Here is a 17,954-nt window from a genome sequence, read left to right as displayed (position 1 = left end):
AAGTTCTTCAGTGGTATTGGTGGTAAGAAGGTTGAACTCTTGCAGCGAAGTATTTAAATTTGCTTTGACGGATAAAGGGGAAGAGCATCTGCCTAGCATGCAGAAGGTCCCAGCCAGGTTCAATCCCTGGCATCTCCAGGTACAGATGGAAGAGACTCCTGCCTAGAGAGTATCTGCCAGTCAGTGTAGACAGTACTGAGCTAGATGGGCCAATGGTCTGAGTATAAGGCAGCTTCCTATGCGCCTATACAGTACAAGCAAACTTCACCACAGCTGCTGCTTATAATTTTCTGGCTGTTGTGGGTACACAACAAGCCTCTGCTTTAGAGAGGCATGGCGTGAAATGAACACATGAGAACCAAAGTCTGCAGTCGTGTCAGATTTTGGCACCTCCCTGCCTCTCCTCTGATGACCTGACTGCCAGGAAGCCCCTCAAGAGGGATGGGGCTTTTCCCTCTCTTGTGCGAGAGGGCTATCGATTCATGCCCTGCTTGTGAGCTTCACTGAGGCATCTGGTTGGCCGCTGCAGAAACAGAATGCTGGATGATACCGGCCTTTGGTCCAATTCAGCACGGCTCTTTGTATGTCCCCGGCCTCTTCTATGGATAAAGTAAAGGACTGAACCATCTGTACTCAAGTTTCTACTTCCTACATGGGGGGGGGGAATCTGCAAGTCAGTACAAGCAAGGAAAACTCTTTCTGGCTTTTTCTGTAATCTGGAGGGTGGACATTCACTCCACATACATGTTCCAGAGGTTACCAGCCTCTTCCCTCCCTAACGTTTTACTTATTTATTACGTTTACACCCCTCCTTTCCTCCTTCAAGATGGCATACATGGTATCCCCCCCTCCTTATCCTCACAACAACCCTGTGAGGTAGATTAGGCTGAGAGATAATGACTGGCCCAAGGTCACTCAGTGAGCTTCATGGCTGAGTGGAATTTGAACCCTGGTCCTAGTCCAGCACTCTAACCGCTACATTACACTGGATCTCTTGGTGCTAGCTTCACCTAGTCTAGCATACCACAGCACAACACTGCCTCTCTGTGGACCGCAACACTTTCCCCCCCAACTGGATTATTAAAAAATTGAAAAGAAAAATTACAAGTTCTACAAGCTGTATAACACATGCATATATGAAATTATAGCTATGAAAACCTGCACCGTTTTATCCTGTTTGGTACAGGATTTTCAGTATGCATGCACACCTACTATTTACTTATGCGTTTTCAATTATTCTCTCATATGTATGAGAGTCTGAGGAATGACTGGCCTAAATGAAGTAATTCAATAATTCCATATATAATCACAATAATTCCCATTTACAAGTTCATTTACAAGCTCATCTGCAAGTTCGCTTTATCTTTATTTTTTTGAGCTAAACTGTTTCTTTTCTTTTTTTAAACTTCTGACACATCTTGGCCTAAAAACCCAACTTGAGCACAGAAAATGAAACTCTAGAGCTCCTTAGTACAGATGGATTAATGCACATGGGAATTAATGGCTTGAGCAGCAGTATAATGGAAATAGAGGCTGGGGTCAAACTTTGTTTTTCGCCGACTTGAAAAAAAACTACCAACAATCCACATCGCCATATGTTTACAAACCAGAATGTCAAACACTGGTGAAGATTGGCCACATAGTTCTTTAAGGGGGAGGGGTGGGAAGGCAAAGAGATTTACTAAGGTTTTTCTGACTAAGGCTGCAATCCTATACATGTCTATTCAAAAGTAAGCTCCAATGGGCTCAAAGGGGCTTTCTCCTGGGTAAGTGTGCATTGGATTGCAGCCTTACTCATATCCAGAGTATTACAATAACTTCACTTGTCTTTTTATTTCATTTACTTATACTGAGGTCTAGAATCCAAAGATAACACAGTTCCCAAAATAAGACAGAGACTGACAAGAGACCAATGTTGGAAAAAAGCAAACTACAAACCTACTTCATATTACCATATACATTCTCATAATAATCTTTCCAGCTTTATTGCAGGTAGAGTTTCACAGCTGCACTAAAACTGGTGTACTTGGCATACAAGCAAAGGCTACGAGCAGAGGCAGCCAGCATTGTTGTGGGGCTACAACCCCCACCAGCCACAGCCAGCATGGTCAATTCTCAGGGATGATGGGAGTTGCAGTCCATCTGGATCTGGAGAGTTATAGGTTCCCCACCCCGTTCTATAATGCTTTTACTGCTTTATTCTCATTTATTTATTCCATTTATATCCCACCTCTCCTCCAAGGAGCTCAAGGTGGTGTACATGGTTCTCCCCTTCCCATTTTATCCTCACAACCTGCGACTGGCCCAAGGAGGCATCATGGCTGAGTAGGGATTAAAACCCTGGTCTCCCAGGTCCTAGTCCAACACCTTAACCTTTACACCATATTATTGACTCTTCTTCCAATTCCATACAAATGTAAAGGGAGCAGGGAAATCTAATGGTTGGGGCCTGGTAGCACTATTCACAGTGCGAGATTTGTGGTTTCTGTCCATTTGACTCTGGCCCAGTTTTCACAGAACACTAAACCATGGTTTACAGCAGTAGTGCCCCAACTTTTTTTCCTCATGGACCGCTTGGAAACTGCTGAGGGTTTTGGTGGACCACTTACTGCTTCTTCTGCCTGTCGTAGCAATTGTAATGGACTATGCTAGACATTACATGGTTTTGAACTGAATCAAGATTAAACTTCTTAATTCTAGCTTCCTGTTTACTTTGCTGCTAAACCTTTCTCCATGCCTTACAAGTTCCTCCTCCTCTGCCCCTCGCTCCCCATCACTTCTGGTTCATCCCACTCATCTTCCATATGGACTGCCGGTTTCTAAGAACAGCTGCTCCTCCTGCCGTTCTCCACAGACATGATGCTGCAGATCACCTGAATGAAGCTGGTGGGCCACAGTTTGGGAATCCCTCATTTAGAATTACAAGGATGAGCCTAATGAGTATAAGGGCCAGGGTTGGGAGGGGACACACGGAAAAATGGAAAGAGGGATCTTTCTTTCAGTTTTCTCCTAGCCTGAAATGGATAATCAGAAATGTTGGGTATTTTATTTTATTTTTTAAAAAAGCCTACAAAGTATTTTCTTTCAGAACAAGCGGAACACTTTTTAAAGCAGTGTTTGAAAATAATATTGTTGCAGCCAAATCATACAGCTACAAATCTCTTAAGAGATTCAAGATTTAGACTGAGATGGTGGTATTATTGATAATACTGGCATCGCTACTACATTTGACTGGATTACTAGTGACATGTTTACGACTCGGTGTTGGAAATGTGCTTTAAAGTGTTGCAGAATATGGAATTTAGTCCAAGAATACAAGCTGGGAATCTGCCAAGCAGATTGCTACTGCAACATGGTGACAAGGTCTTTGTACAGCACAGCCTCTTGCTTCTCAGCTGCCTCAGATTTCTCTATCTTCTGCCTCAACTGCTGAATGTTTAAAGACATGCCTATATGCTCTCCAGCACATGAAAGCTCTTGTCTGGCAGTCATTATTATGTAAATTACTATGTGATCAGGTCCTGTCTGATCACAACATATATAATATCCACTGCATTATATTCAGGGAAATAGTTTGCTATGGTTTAAGTATTCCATTTTTCCAACAGTCAATTCATCTTCGAGGAGGGGGGGGGGACTTTTCAAAAGTATAGCCAGCCACCTTGCAATAACTGCTTTTCAATCAGCCAATGAATGAATACTTCATTATTCATTAGTAATTAATGCATCTGTTAAGAAAACAAAACTGCACTTTTTATGATGTAACCATAAAAACGGCCCCATCCAAAAACAAGCAAGCACAAAATTAAGTGATTGCTCTATAAGTAAAAGCAGACATAATCTCTCTAAGGATTAATGATCAATCAGTGCTCTGCCTCTCAGTCGGTTCATTCGTTAACAGAAAATGTTAGAGCGGAAGCTTTCAGTGCTAATATACTACAAGCAACTTGTATATGATGATTCTGGAGGTTCACAGATTCTTGATTAAGGCGTTTAATGATAAAACACTTTTCCTTTCATCACCTTCATGACACACATACACACACACCTCACACTACTTATGCACTGATACAGATTTGAATCTTCTCCAGCTTATGTATTGTTGTAATTAATGTGATTTTATTACTCACCCTAAGGTCCCATTATAAAATAGTAACCGAAACCACACCGCTAACGCACAATGCAGAAGTACTAGTAGATGTGAGTTAACCCCAAGGTGTGCACAAAAAATCTGCAAGGGTGGGGGAGAAATGTAACGGGAGGGTTAAAACCCCAAAACAGCCCCATACTCAATGGCACAGAACAGTGGTTCCCCCCCAAAATTTTCCCCATGGACCACTTGAAAATCCTGATGGTCTTCCCAGGCCACTTAAATGATTTTTCTGCCTGTTGTAGCGATTGTACTGTGCTGTGCTAGATGCTGCACGATTTTTAATTGCATTTTTATTGCTTCTTTTATTTCTTATATTGTATTTTATGGCATTAGAATTTGCATTCCACACAATTCAAATTGTGATACAATAAAATGCAATATAAGAAATAAAAGAAACAATAAAAATGCAATTAAAATCAATATGAATATTTAATGCAGGCATGCTGCAGACCACCTGAATGAAACTCACAGACCACAGTCTGGGAACCTCTGGCATAGAACGCTGAGGGCCTGAAAAGGGGGGGGGACACCCCTGAAAACTGGGTGTGGGGGGAAATAGGATGGGATGTCTGGAACGGGAGGACAGAGAAGCACCGTCACATGTTCTGGATAAGTCCTTTCCAGGTTCACAATGGGAAGCTATTTTCCAGGGAAGAAAGGAAGAGCCGCCCATGCCTATCATTGTAGAAATTAAAAGAATCAAAGCTACATGGGACTGGGCATAAGTGTGTCCACACATCCCTCCCCAAAACCTCAAATGAAGGGGAGGGAAAAAACCCACTAAGCAGCCCAGTGCCAACCAAACATGTTTAAGTGGGCAGGCACAGAATGCTGACTGACTGAAGTGTGTGGGATGGAGTGGCTAACCAGGGAACCACTGCATACTGCAACATTTTGTTGCAGGCCCCACTTGGTTGGTTGGTTGGTTGGCTGGCTGGCTGGCTGGTTGATGTCACCAAGTCTGTAACCTCTTTACCTCCCCAAAAACAAACCATGGAGGTAGAGGTCACTGTCTGGAGAACGATGCCTGAAACATAATAATTTGCCCAAAGCCACCCACTGAGTCCACAGCCAATTTAGGATTTGAACTCAACCTCTCCCCATAAATTAATTTCCATCCCTGCCCCTTTGCTAGTCTCTTAACACATGGTAACACAGGAGTGATCTCACCCAAGGTCTGATGCAGTATTAACCAGGAAATGATTTCTTTTTCTTAAAAAACAGTTGAGAAACATCTTAAAAGCACGCACACACACAGCATGCAAAACATCTAAGGCTGCATGCACACTATACATTTAAAGCACATGGCTTCCACCAAAGAATACTGGGAACTCTAGTCCTCACAGAGCTGTAATTCCCAGCAACAACCTATAGTTCCCAGGATTCTTTGGGGAAAATAATGTGCTTTACATGTATGGTGTGTATGGAGCCAGTCTCTTTGAAATGTTGTTTCAGTGTTCCACAGGTAGAGAAACTGTGGGGTGGAGGGAGGGAAGCAGCATGTGTGGTTAATGTGCATGTGGGGGTGATCTGCATGTGAGCTCTGTGTGTGTATGGTTAATGCAACCAAGGTGTTCTTCCCTCAAAGAATCCTGGGAACTGTAGTTTACCCCTCACAGAGCTACTGCAAGTATACATTGGCCACACCCATCACTGGCATCAGGCCCCGTGGAGAGGTAGTTGACAGCAGCCCCTCTAGCCAAAAAAGAAAAAGGTTAGCCACCCCAGAATGAAAGCTTGCAAACACACACTCCATCTGATTTTAATGTCTAACTAGACATGTTACGTAAGCATTCTTTAACATCAGAAGTTGCATTAGACCATTAGTTCATCTAGCTCAGTACTGCCTACACTGAATAGCAGCTCCCCAGGGTTTAAGCAGAGCTGGGGGGGGAAGTACTATCGGTAGATGCCGGCAACTGAACCTGAAACATATATGGAAAGCATGTGCTCTACCACATATTAATGTATAATTTCAACAGCATTTTGGGACACTAAGGTGTTATTGCAGCTATCTTGTCGGATGGTTGTTCATTATGCCCATGGAAGAATGATGGCTGAGAAACAGCAGCTTGTTCAATATTGGCATCCAACATCGATGGTCAAGAAGAGATTTGAATCCTGGCCTCTGAAAATCCAAGTAACAACATTCTAACCACTGAATGCTATATTAGTATCTAAGGCTGCACACACATGACATTTTATTCTAGAAATTGATGGAGACTGAGTACTTTTTTTCCTACAAAGTCCACATGCACTCTAGATTTATGGCATATTTTTTGCCCCTTGAGAAATTGGTTTCACCCTGAAAATAAAAGCTTATCGCAGATTGATTCTGCATTATCCCGCAGTGTGTCCATTAGCAAACAGATGTAAGCAGTCCCGGCAATTGAGGGGGTTGACATGGCTGGGCGTATACCAAGATCACAATCAGCATTTCCTTCTTCATTCACCTGGGGCATGTGAAGGGAGGAAAGGTGTGGATCACCTAAACAAGGGGAGAGTTTTCAAATGTGTATCAAATAACCACACCCACCCTTGTAGACAGCAAGGTGTAGAATCAATCTAGATTGAAAGCAGCCTTTGGGGACGAGCATGAACAATTCTGGATTGAGAAAAACTACATTTATCTGCTACAAACAGATTAGCATGAAGGCCCAAACCTGCATACGCAGCATACATTGAAAGCACATGACATCCGACAAAGAATCCTGGAAATGATTGTTTGTTAAGGATGCTGGGAATTGTAGCTCTGTGAGGGGTAAACCACAGAGTAATGGCAGAGCCATTACATTTTTAGGGTGTGAGCCACCAAAGATGTTTTAAGGGCCTGGCTAAAAACATAAAGTGTGAATGCACTAAACGTGTGTTTATGTATGCATACATTATACAGGCATGCTTACTAGGGAGTTGCAATTAGCTGCAGAAGCTCACTGGTGAGTCTGCATCATGTGTGAAATGGCCCACCATATCCCATGCTTTGAAGCAATCCATGGAAGCATCGGAAACAGTACTGTATGCTGCTGAGTGTTCATGCCCACTTTAAAAGAATGCCATTGGGAGAAAAATAAATCATTCCCAATACAGCCAAAGCTTTATATGGGGATGGGGAGAAAGAGTGTTATAATCTTCTACAGAAGACCTGGCTCGGTTTGTGGTCTGTTTTCCAGGGCATGTGAGAGAGGGAGAAGGAATAGTGGGTATGTGGTGGTGGTGGAAACAAGCCATGTAGCTTCTTTCAGTGTGTGGTATTTTGTGCAGCCAGAGTTGGTAAAGCATGCAAAACAGCTGCAGCCAGAAGAGGACTGATCTATCATTTTGTGTCGTTTTGCTTCCCTGGTTCACAGATCTTGCCGGGCAGATTGTTTGCAGCAGAACTACAGCAAACAAGCGCGACACTGATTTGTTGCATTAATCTCACCACAAGATTCTAAAGGTCTTGCATAAGACTTTTCCTGGGGTTTATTTTAAACAAGAGGCTCAGCGTGTGGAGCACAAAACCTTGCAGACTGCAAAGGAAAAAAAAGAAGTGCTACAATGCATTCCACAACATTAGCTGAACCAATGCTAAAATCACTGCATGCAGTTTGAGGTTGAAGCAGCTGGGTGTTCGATTACAAAGTTTAAAACAACAACAGTAAAAAAGCCCAACACCAAATGCCAACACTTGATATGTGCATTATGCTGAGTGCCTGGTAGACACAGTCCCATCATGCCCAACAGACAAGAGACTTGCACTGGAAATAAGAGAACTCAGCCATTTGTGGACGCAATGCGAAAAAGTTTGGCTCCCTCCCAGATTCAGAGATATACAAGATGCAAAGTGCTAAGCTTTGATTGTGCAGGAGTGTGCAAGCTGTGCGAGCTACACAGAGCTCTTCATTAAAAGAATCCTGCAGAAGTTCAACAGCACAACCTTATGCATGTCACTCAGTTAGAAGACCCATCATATTCAAAAGCGCAGGGATGGGGAGCCTTCAGCCCATCAATCCGGTCCTCAAGACTTTCCCAATGTCACACCCCCAGGCTACAAACACACCCAGCTGTGCTCTGTGCCCCCTCAAGAGATTGCCTGGCTGTAATGTGTCCTTCAGCCGTGATAATGCTTCTTGCTTGTCTGGGTGGACAGGCGTGTGTGTGTGTGTTGAAACTTCTGATTTTTGTGTGGCTGAAATGTAGTCTACCATACAAGCTAAGAGTCACAGCCATTTTGCATTGGGCTCTACTCACCACTGGCGAATGGCCCCTGGAAGGTTGCCCAGGCAGAAATGTGGCCCCCGGTTCCCCTCCACTCATTGCAGTGGAGTTCACTCCCATGTAAAATGTACACAGGACTGTGCTGTAAACCACTGTTTTTCAGCCCCCAGGCCAGCACTTGTGAACAGGTCTTGAACTTGTGAATTCTATTCCCCAAGGAGAGAACTAACCATTGATCAGAAATACGTGGGATTCCCAAGCTGCTTTTCTCCCATCTAGCTTTGAAGGTGGTTTTTCTGGTACAGAAAAACAGTTGCGGGTGGTGGGGGTGGAGGGGAAAGTTTACAGATGAAAAAAGTTTGGGGAAATGTTAAGCACCCCCTTACAAATGCTGCTCCAGTCCCATTTTGCATGTCTGAGACAAAGCGCAGGGTTGGAGATTCTGTGTTTGTGGCCCAGAGCTCTGTCCTTCAGACAGAGAAGAGGGCGTGCATTTTTCTTTTGATATTCTGACGTGGCAATTCCAGCCATACCAGGTCGCCTGCCCTTCTACTCTCTTAACTGGAGAAGACTGTTTTGCAAAGAAATTGAGAACCGCAACCAGAGGCTGTTGTTGAGCCAGTGATTAATTTACAATTCTCAAAGAGCTTTGCATAGATTTTCACAGTAAACCTTACATAGGAGTGGGGAACATTTTTCAGACCGAGAGCCATATTCCCATCTGGGAAACCTTCCAGGGTCTGCATGCCAGTGGTGGGTAGGACTAGACGCAAAACGTAAGTGAAAACAACAAATGGGAACTTTACTCTTGTACAGTAGGCCAGTTTCTACACACACACCCCTCTCTTCTCCATCCAGGCAACAAGAAGCAATGGACTGCCTTCAAGTCGATCCTGACTTATGGCGACCCTATGAATAGGGTGTTCACGGTAAGCAGTATTCAGAGGGGGTTTACCATTGTCTCCCTCTGAGGCTAGTCCTCCCCAGCAGGCTAGGGCATGCTCAGCTTGCCACAGCTGCACAAGCCAGCCCCTTCCTTGTCCACTTTCCACTGGGGGGCAACTGGGCTCCTTGGGACTATGCAGCTTGCCCACGGCTGCACAGGTGGCGGGACACATAACCCCTGAGCTACTCACTGTGGGGTGATCTTTAGCTGGCCCTTGACACCCAGGAGACACGAGCAGGGATTTGAGCTCACAGACTCTGGACTCCCAGCCAGGCTCTCCTCCCCACTGTGCTATACCAGCTGTGTCAAGAAGCAGTATCAGAGTTCAAGGGCACGTTCCAGCCTGGCAAAGACACTTGGGGTGTAAAGCAGGGCCACCCAAAAGGTGTGTCCTGGGGACTCAAGGAGGGTGTGAAGCAGAGCTGGTGAGGGGTGTGACCTGGGGAAACGGAGTGTGGCTAAGGAGAGGGTGTGGCCAGGAGAGTGCCAAACAGAGAGGCCTGGAGGGCCACATTGAGGTAAAACTGCAGACAGGAAACAGGCTGAGAAAATAGTCTGCTTTGAGGCTTATTCATGAGACTACTAGTCATGCTGGCACTATATTGCCTCCAGTAATGGAGGCAGGATGCTGGAGAACACGAGTGGGGTGAGTGCTATTGCGTTCAAGTCCTGCTCAGCTGCGGTGCAGCAGGTGGAGTGGAACTGCTGCACCGCCCTCCCGACTGTGGCGCCATTGCCACTCGCTGGGACCGGGATGGGGAAGGCCGACAGTGAGTTGGGGGCACTGGGTTGACAGGGGAGCAGATGTGCACATACGTGCGCCCACCACCAACCCAGTGCTTCCACTGCCGCCACCACCTTGGGAGGGCAGCACAGTGGCAGTGAGCGGGACACTCTCTCACTGAGCTAAAATTCTAAGAGTGTTTTAACAGTCCATCCCTCTTCCCGGGGAACTGTAGCTCTTTGAAAGGAGTAGGGGTCTCCTAACAACTCTCAGCACCCTTAACAAACTAGAGTTCCCAGGATTCTTTGGGGAAAGCCATGTTTGGGATCATAGTGCTTTCAACATATAGTGCAAATGTGACCTTTAAAGAAGAAAAGCTGTATAGAAATGTTTCATAAATTAGGGATAATAATTTATCATAGAATTTAGGTAAAATTTAGTGTATATTCCTCCCCCCCCCCCTTTCAAGCACAGTATTGCTCTCTCTGTGCTTCCTGAAACATGGCTTATCCTATATGCAAGGAATCTATGCTATTCTGAGAGACCAAGCTGGCAAACGCTTGCCACCAGCTCTTTCTCCTGCAATCCCCTCACCTCCAAGACACCGCAGCTGTATCCCATCAGGACCACCTAACTGTCAGCCGTCTGGCACAATAATGACGGCAGCTTGACGGGCAGGGAGTTCAGACCTGCTTTCTGCAGGGATCGGCTGCACAAGCCACTTCTTTTCCTGCATATGACACCAGGTGGGTGTCACGGGTCAAATGGGGAGGCCAAATTTCGCTACCTCTGTCTTATGGGAATGAATTTCATAGTTTAACTATGCACTGCATGCATAGTTGGTCTGCCTTGAATTTTCCAGCAATCAGCATCATTGGGTGGCCCTGAGCTGTGGAGGCTGGTCTTTTAAGGCAAGTGTGGCACTGCCCCACCCACCTCAAGTTGGCCCTCAGCCAGCTCCTGCCTTCTAACTTAAACAGCCAGCCCAGCGAGGTGGCCCTAGCTGTCAGCTTCCTCCTCCTTTGATCTCAGCATTGCCGTTGTAGATCGAAGCCGGGAGGAAGATGGGAATAAACCAAGAATTAGCAGGCTCTGCCTGTCATCAGGTCTGGCTCCACCTACTGTTGGGCTCCCGGCTTTCTGCCCAACCAGTCCCAATGGGTGCTAGCTGCCACAGGCCCCACATTATAGTATTGTGAGGAAGGGAGAAAAACCTTTCTCTATCCATTTTCTCTACACCAGTGGTTCCCAACCTGGGGGCTGGGACTCCCAGGGGGGCCGCGAAGTAATCCAGAGGGGGCCGTGAACAGTAAAGAAATGAATTATTTATTAATTTTTTAAAAAAGTCTTCACTCCCTCGACACTGTCTGCTTTCCACTGCCGCTGCAGATGACACCTCCCCCTTGCTCCAAACAAGAGGGGAGGCCTTTTGCTGAAGCTCCAGAGCGTCTTTCAGGCGCACTAAGGGCAGGCATCTGCCTATAAAATACATGGCAGATGCCAAAGGAGGCTGAGGGTGGAGCTACCAGGAAGAAGAGGGGATTACTATCACTGATTCCCATCTCCTTGCACTGCCACTACTGGCAACGCCCTTACTTAGAATGAGAGGAGAGGGCTTCTTGTGAAGCAAAAAGAAGCAAGCCTGCAAAGAAAGGCTGCTTTCCCCCTTCCTTCCTGGCAGCCAGTCTGCCTCCCTGGGGGGAGGGGGTCACAATTTTTTTCCAGCTTATAAAGGGGGTCCCGTGCTCATAAAGGTTGGGAACCACTGCTCTACAACATGCATAATTCTATGCACCTCTATCATGTTCCCCTCCCCTTTACTCATCTTTTTTCTAAACTAAAAAAACCCCAAATATTGCAACCTTTCCTCATAGGGGAGTTGCTCCAATCTATGCATTAAAGTCTCCACTTACACTTAGGATATTCCTGTTTGGGTTGTCTTACATGATCTTGGCCTGTCTACCTGGCACTGTTATTTATTTTAATTTTTGCTGGCATTAGGACTAATGTTTGAAACAACTGCATCCCAATGTTTGAACAATCCAAAGTGTTTTTAATCTTTTGGGAGAGAACTGTGGTAAGTTGAATCAAAACAGAAATGTGCTTGTTGGCTTGCAGGGGAATGCATATTCTGAAGTTAGTGTTCTAAAAGTTCTTTGCCAAACCACAAGGAAAAGGGTTGGCTTGATATCACATGATGAACTCCTTAGTGGTTTAATGCAAAACAAGTGTTGTCATTTCCCTACTGTCAAAGCTTCATGGGTAAGATTCATTCACAGATGTATGTAATTCTGTTCTGTACGAGAAAAATACCCTCACTAAACTAATAAATCTCATGACTCAGCCGGAGCCAAAGGGTGACCAGGTCAGGCTCTGGCCAAGAGCCCTGCAGGCTACAGGGCCCCCGGAAGGGCCCCTCGTTAGGGTGGGGGAGTAGCGCTCCCTTTCTGCAATCCGCGGCAGTCTCTGCCGCGGATTGCAGGGAGGGAGCTTCCAGGCCGCCTGCCCGTTCACTTTCTCCACCCACCTTTCTCTCCTGTCTGCTGCTGCGAGCACAGGGCTACCATCAACCAAGATGGCGGCAGAGGCTTCTTTTAAGGGGCTGATGCACCTACCATCATCTTGGTTGATGGCAGGCATGCACGTGTGCATGCGTGTAGCATACCGTGCATGTGTGCCATCAACCAAGATGGCAGCGGGGGTATTGGCCCCATCCTTCGCTGCCATCTTGGTTGATGGCAGCCCTGAGCATGTAGCACACGCAGCAGCAGGACAGAGGTAGGTGGAACAGACAGGAGCTGCATGCCCAGTCATGCCTTGCTGCATGCGTTTGTGCGTGCATGCGTGCGGGTGGGTGGGTGCTGGGGCCAAGGGAAATTCTCCTCCTACCCCCCAACTCTCCCAAGGAAAGCCCATTTCAGAACTCTCTTGTCTCCAGTTGTTACAGTTAAAAGCTGCCCTAAATGCCTTTCTACTTGTTGAACTGCCTTCCCCACCCACCCCTTGTTGGCACAAAGGCTTCCTGGCTTGTAGGCTATCCTGGGCCAGTGCCTGGAATACAGTATACAGCAGGGTAGCTTGGAAATAAATACTAGGTCAATTATTTTTAAAAATGGAATGCTGGAAAGGATGCAACTGTGTAATGTCATATACTGCATAATGTAGAAAGGAATCAGAGGCTGCTGTATTAAACGCAGTGTTTTGCAACAACAATCCCGACTAGAGTATTGCAGAACAAGGAAAGGACAACTGTTCCCACTCACCATGGCTTCCATTTTGCTTATTTGCTCTCCTAGATTTTTCCTTATGACCTAAGACTCTTGGGAATTCAACTCTTGAGGTTCAGGGTTCACAATAGATAATAAAGCATTTTAGATACCTCTTACTTTGCTGTGCAGAGGCCCTCATATGAGAGCTGGTGAACCATATCCTGCTTCAAATCTTTTTTGGCCTGAAGCCCCCATCTGTAACATGGGGCTAATATTATTGACCTACTTATAGGATTGCTGTAAGGGTTACAACAAGAAACTGTATGTTAAGTCACTGGAATGCTATATAAATGCAAAATATTAGGCATCATGTCCCTTGGACAGGCATACACGTATGCGCAGCAGGCTCTAGGATTGCATTCTTATCTTTCCCTTCCTCCAAAGATCTTGGAGTAAACCTTTAGCCTCACAACTATCTTGTGAGGTAGCAGAGAGTGGGAGAAAGAACACAGAACATAAGCAGAGCCCCTGCTGGATCAAGCCAATGGTCCATCTAGTTCAGCATCCTGTTGTCACACTGGCCAACCAGATAGCCACTGAGAGAGAGACTTGCCCAAGATCACTTAATAAGCTTTACAGCCGAGCAAACATTTGAATGTGAGTGTCTCATCTCCAAGCCCAATACTCCTCAGCAGCACACCATTAACATTGCTTTGTCGTGTGAAAACAGGCACACATTTTATTTAAGAGCAGCTCAAATACATTTTCAAAAACTCAGAGCATACGTTCCCCCCAAAAGCAAGAATTTTGCCCTCTGAAATCTGATATTTTTCCAGTGTGTCCCAGAAATCCAGTATCTAGATACAATTTTAGACTGCAATTCTCTGCACATTTGCTTGGGACTAAATTCCACTCTACACAGTGGCACAGCACTCACTTCTGAATAAATATAGGTTTATTCTGTTATTATACATGCTCAGTCATCTAAATCCAAAACAATGAAAAAAGGAAAAGGCTGGCACTGTATGCACCAAATTAAATTCCATGAGACTGTGTTCCAGTATTAAGTACAAACCATCAACTAGAATCCATCATGGGGAAATAGATAATTGTGCTGATTGCACAGATGCCTGTGGAGGATAATGCTATTAAAATAGTAGTATGTTGAAGGACTGGACTCATCCTTGAGGGCAGAATGGGATGTGGAATTACACAGCAGACTTAAGACACTGTTATTTCCTTAAAAATTAAAGAGCTGTCTGAGTTTTATTGCACCCCCTCCCGTCTCCTGAAAGGAGCTTCCCACATGTACCGTTCAGCACTTGGGCACTATCAGCAAGTATTTTCCTTCCCATGCTCACATCGCAAACTCCATGGCCCCTTAGTCTTGTCACCAGCCTTCACATCTGACCCAATGTCCTCTATGGGACAAAGACCCAACATGCAGAGAAAGGTGAAACAGGATGCAGCAGTGCTGATGGGCATTCAAATCGAGCCCTCAGATCAAGCTCAGAGAAGCTGTCTTCCTGACACCCCTTCCATCAAAAAGGTGGCTGTGCTTTGCCTGCCGGAAGCAGACATGTCAGGAAACACCACTTCGCACAATGTAGCATAAGGGTCCCAGGCTATGGTCTGAAGGCACATGAGGCCACCACCTTGCTGAAGCTAAGCAGGGCTGGGTTTGGTCAGTGACTGGATGGGAGACCGCCTGCGAACCATATGTGTGCTGCCTTGGGTTCCATGGTGAAAGAAAGGTGGGGTATAAATGTAATAAATAAATAAGTAAGAACCCAAACAGTGCTGGCTCAGATTTTCTCAGGATGCACCACCTCCAAAGAGATCCCACACACACACCAGACCTAGACACTCCCACATGCAACTCCTTAATACCAGCAGATTTACATTTTTACAAAAAAAAACCCTTTGTTTAATTCCAAAAAGAATATTATAAAAGGGAGGGACTAATTTTAATGTGAGATTATTTTATATAATGTTGGGCTGCTGCTTTTCTTGGTTTTTAACTGTTAAACCTGATGTTTTGTACTTGTTTTATGGTATGGTGGGATTCCCCCCAGAGTTCTGTGAGACAATGCAGTTGGATACTTTTAACTAACACAAGAACTGCCTATAACACAGCCTACTGAGTCCAGCACTTTCTGTCCTAAGGATTAGCCAACCAGCTGAATGCAGAAAGTCACCTTACACCAAGTCACACCCTTAGTACTGTCTACCATGTGCAGGGCCGGCACCAGGCATGACTGGGCCCTTGGGCACCAGCCTGCTCCAGGCCCACAGCGCTCAGCCGCATGCCCCACCTATCTCTCCCATCTCTTCATGTTAATGCCCTGTGCGCTGCATGTGCACAGCTGCTATCAACCAAGATGGTTGCAGGGGCTTCCCTAAGGGGCTGATTCCCCCACCATCATCTTGGTTGATGGCACGCATGTACGCTACACTACATGTGCACATGTCTGCCTTCAACCAAGATGGCGGCAGGGGCACCAGCCCCTCAGGGAAGCCTCCACTGCCATCTTGGTTGATGGCAGGTATGCAAGCACAGTGCACACAGCACACAACAATGGGAAAAGTAGGTGGGGCGTGCAGACAGACATCGCGGGCCCGTGCGGTCTGTATTGGGGGGGCTGAGAGCTCCCTCTCTGCGATCTGTGGCAGGGTCGGAGTCAATGCTGCCTCAGATCGCAGAATAGGAGCGCTACCCTCCTACCCTAAGGAGGGCCCCTTCAGGGCCCCTCAGCCAGGGCCCAATCTGGCTGCCCTCTGGCACCGGCCCTGACCATGTGACTAGCAGCAGCCCTGCAGGATTTAATACAGGAGTCTTTCTCATCTCTGCCTGGAGGTGCCAGTGACTGAACCTGGGTCATTGCACATGCAAAGAATGTCCACTGCTACGGAGCTACGGCCCTTCCCCTGAACTCGTGTGTTTCTACACTGTGTTGACCACATATTTTCTATACCATTTCAAGGGCATTTGTATGTCTGATAACATGAATCAATTTTATTTGGTACAGTTTTTATGTTGTTTTATTTCTGTATATCAGCCTATAACAGAAGGTGAAAGGTGGTATATTTGTATACTTAAACATTTGGTCCTCCAGAAGACTTGACTCATTGCAACTTACGGGCAGGGTTCACTGTCTGTTTTCAGACATGCAGACACCCTTCAAATGTTATAAGAAAAAAATTCAGCCAGCCCACAGTGGAAGTACGACGACTTTCTTTTGCTTAATGTGTAAAGCAGACGTAAAGAATCTAGTCCACATTCCCTCCTGAGCAATCTTCCTTGGGGGGTGGGTATTTTCCAGCCATGCAAAAGTTAGGGGCTTTCTTAGAGAGAGAGAGAGAGAGAGAGAGAGAGAGAGAGGTAATCAAGAGGCATTATCACAGCTCAAGAACACATTGCAGTCAGCCAAAAGCAGGGCTTGGGGCAGGTCCATTGATTGGTGTAGCCCTGGAAGAAAGGGTGTCACCTGGGGATGAGGTATGGCGTAGGGAGAGACTCAAGGTCAGACAGAGAGAGAGACCTGAATGGTTGCATTCACCCCACATCACTAGTGTAAAGAGAACTGAAGTTACTTTTCTTCAGTGTTTTTGGTAAAAAATGAGGTGCCGGTACTCATACCTTGACAAATGTGCTGTGAGGACCAGCACAAAATGGTTCCCATGGGCAGCAAAAAGAGTGGTGTCAATACTCCGTACCAGTGACCTCCATCACAAAAAAAAGCACTGCTTTTATTTAAAAGCAAAAAAGAGAGAGAAGGGTATCCAATGCTCTGATAGCCAGCATATAAGCTAGCGTTCTATGAAACTGAGGACTTATCTTTCCTGTGTAAGAAATGGTAAAGAACAAATAAAACAAGAGGAAAGAACAGCAACAACAGATTTATAAGAGGATCATAGAGAAGGAATTGTTATAAGATTAAATATTTTAGAAGGAACATGTATTGGAACAGATCACAATCCTCCTGCAACTTTACCCCAAGACAGCCTGGCTGATTTCACTATGTCTCCTTGAGAGTATGTTGCTGCAGTCAAAATGAATAAATCTTATCATCACCAGCAACTTTTTTGGTGAAGTGTTGGGGCAAGCAGATCAGACTTCCATCACCTACAACTGCTAGATGGGCCTGTAAATGAGAACATTCAAAATAGCCCAGAGGTTTTAATAACTACATTAAATGCATATAATTAAATCATAACATTTGATAGCAAACATCTCTGCAGACAGACGCTGCAGCTGCTCAGCTCTGTCAAGTTCTGCCCGTTAAGAGTGGGAGGGAAGGCATGTCTGATGCATTCCAAAGCAGTGCAAGAGAATCATTCCCCGCAATTTGATGGCATGACCAAAAGCATGCTTGGAACTGAGTGTAAACAGAAGCCTTGATTCCCAACAACTTTGGACTCTAAACTATGAAAGCAGTACAAATCAGAAGTACTAGGCCTTCAGGAGAAAAATACTGCCATGTTTACAGGTTCCAACCACAAAAGTTTCACTATTTGCTGTATGCAGCCTTCCCCAACCTTGTGCCCTCGAGATATTTTGGACTACAATTCCCATCAGATCTGGCTGGAGCTGATGGGAGTTGTAGTCCAAACCAACTGGAAGGAATTTTGACTTGATATGTTTCAATAGTTTTTAATGTTGCATTTTAGATTTTGTAACCCACCCTGGGACCTACTGGTGAAGGGCAGGCAATAAATATAATT

At 45.5% G+C, this 17,954-nt stretch overlaps 1 protein-coding gene and 1 long non-coding RNA gene across 2 annotated transcripts in view; one reads left to right on the top strand and one right to left on the bottom strand.

Annotated features, from left to right (window-relative positions):
- ACVR2B (activin A receptor type 2B) overlaps positions 1-17,954 on the bottom strand; it is a 175,375-nt gene that overhangs the window by 111,635 nt on the left and 45,786 nt on the right. The gene's annotated exons all lie outside the window — the stretch shown is intronic.
- LOC133365659 (uncharacterized) overlaps positions 9,199-17,954 on the top strand; it is a 28,869-nt gene continuing 20,113 nt past the window's right edge. The window contains exon 1 of the long non-coding RNA XR_009758279.1: positions 9,199-9,279. This is a non-coding gene — a long non-coding RNA (uncharacterized LOC133365659). The remainder of the gene's footprint in view (positions 9,280-17,954) is intronic.

The sequence above is a fragment of the Rhineura floridana genome, chromosome 10 (assembly GCF_030035675.1).
Source record: "Rhineura floridana isolate rRhiFlo1 chromosome 10, rRhiFlo1.hap2, whole genome shotgun sequence".
NCBI classification, from domain to species: domain Eukaryota; kingdom Metazoa; phylum Chordata; class Lepidosauria; order Squamata; family Rhineuridae; genus Rhineura; species Rhineura floridana.
This window is presented reverse-complemented; position numbering and strand designations above follow the sequence as displayed.